Raw genomic sequence first — 2,500 nt, forward strand, 5'->3', positions numbered from 1 at the left:
TAACCCACGTTGTGCCTTAACCTAACCCACGTTGTTGCCTTAACCTAACCCACGTTGTGCCTTAACCTAACCCATGTTGTGCCTTAACCTAACCCATGTTGTGCCTTAACCTAACCCATGTTGTGCCTTAACCTAACCCATGTTGTGCCTTAACCTAACCCATGTGTGCCTTAACCTAACCCATGGTGTGCCTTAACCTAACCCATGGTGTGCCTTAACCTAACCCATGGTGTGCCTTAACCTAACCCATGTTGTGCCTTAACCTAACCCATGTTGTGCCTTAACCTAACCCATGTTGTGCCTTAACCTAACCCATGTTGTGCCTTAACCTAACCCATGTTGTGCCTTAACCTAACCCATGTTGTGCCTTAACCTAACCACATGTTGTGCCTTAACCTAACCATGTTGTGCCTTAACCTAACCCATGTTGTGCCTTAACCTTAACCTAACCCATGTTGTGCCTTAACCTAACCCATGTTGTGCCTTAACCTAACCCATGTTGTGCCTTAACCTAACCCATGTTGTGCCTTAACCTAACCCATGTTGTGCCTTAACCTAACCCATGTTGTGCCTTAACCTAACCCATGTTGTGCCTTAACCTAACCCATGTTGTGCCTTAACCTAACCCATGTTGTGCCTTAACCTAACCCATGTTGTGCCTTAACCTAACCCATGTTGTGCCTTAACCTAACCCATGTTGTGCCTTAACCTAACCCATGTTGTGCCTTAACCTAACCCATGTTGTGCCTTAACCTAACCCATGTTGTGCTTAACCTAACCCCATGTTGTGCCTTAACCTAACCCATGTTGTGCCTTAACCTAACCCATGTTGTGCCTTAACCTAACCCATGTTGTGCCTTAACCTAACCATGTTGTGCCTTAACCTAACCCATGTTGTGCCTTACCTAACCCATGTTGTGCTTAACCTAACCCATGTTGTGCCTTAACCTAACCCATGTTGTGCCTTAACCTAACCATGTTGTGCCTTAACCTAACCCATGTTGTGCCTTAACCTTAACCCATGTTGTGCCTTAACCTAACCCATGTTGTGCCTTAACCTAACCCATGTTGTGCCTTAACTAACCCATGTTGTGCCTTAACTAACCCATGTTGTGCCTTAACGTAACCCATGTTGTGCCTTAACCTAACCTATAATGTGCCTTAACCTAACCTAAAGTGCGCCGTAACCTAAACTATATTGCGCCTTAACCTGACGCACGTTGTCGCTGAACCTGCTCTGTAATTGTTATGCAACCCGTTAAAGTAGTGTAGTGTTGCCTAACCGCAACCTCGCAATATAGTTCGCTACTCGCACTGCCCGGTCCCCTGTGTATCGCGTCATGTTAAACACCTTGCAGGTGTTGCTGACTTTCCACATGCTCCTGCTATACACTGTAGTGTGGATAGCAGCAGGACGTACATGCCCCCCCCCCCCCTTCCCCCCTGCCTTCGCAAGCTTGGTCGGTGAGAAGTTTGCATGTTCAATGCCCTTCGCATGCCGACGTACTCAGCCTACGTTGTGGTACGGCCTGTCACCTGTCCGCCGATGTACGCAAAACCCACAAACTGTACTGCACATTGCTCCGTATGTACTGAATGATACATCGTGGCCCATGTGACCGTATGACGACAGCGCCTAGCAACGGCGGACCATACAGTCCAAATATTGTGCACGCAGCTACGTGTCGTCTCCCTATAAGAGCTGGATTGCAGTGTGGTACGCCATACAGACGTGTGGGAGGAACGGACGCCCTGGATGGCGATCAGCATGAGCAGTCTGTTGATGTAGTGGAGCGTGTATTCGGACGTAGTCGTCTCTTCTCACACACCGTGATAGCATGTTGCACCGCGTTCCACATCTGCGACATGCTGCAGAGGCGGGCTGACAGTCGTTCGCGCAATGGACACCGCATACGTACGGGGTCTACTTCCACGTGTTCTCTAGGCGTGCACATGTTGTTGCGTCTATGTGGGCAGACGTAGTGTGTTGTGACACCTGACACAGGCATGCAATACTCGTTGCAAATGGCGATGGACGTGTACGTTTGCTGGTGACGTTACGCAAATGAACAACCGGTAACCCGTTGTGGTGCGGTTGTTCTCGCTAGAGGTGAATCAGTGTTGGCGACGATCGGTCGAGCTATTAACCGGTTGTTTCAGGGATACCCACCATGCCCACGAACGTGAAAGGGGACCCACCATGCCACGAACGTGAAAGGGGGTTCTGGGTGTGAGGCGATACGCGGCGGTGGCTGGGTGGGACCGTCCCCGGGCCGGTGAGGGGGGGGCCGCCCGGCGTGCTGGCAGCGCGGTGCGTGGGCGCACGCGCTACAGCCGGCTGGTGGGGGGCGGCCGGTGGCAGGCGCGCCGGCCGACGGACGCGGCAGGCGGCGCAGCTGCGCGCCGGCGCCCCCTGCTCGCGGCGCCTTGCGGCCAAAGTAGGTCCTCGCGGGCCCCGGTGCGAAGCGCGGTGGCCATCTGCAGTGTGCTGGTCCGATTG

Source organism: Schistocerca serialis, unplaced genomic scaffold (genome assembly GCF_023864345.2).
Source record: "Schistocerca serialis cubense isolate TAMUIC-IGC-003099 unplaced genomic scaffold, iqSchSeri2.2 HiC_scaffold_1222, whole genome shotgun sequence".
Lineage (NCBI taxonomy): Eukaryota > Metazoa > Arthropoda > Insecta > Orthoptera > Acrididae > Schistocerca > Schistocerca serialis.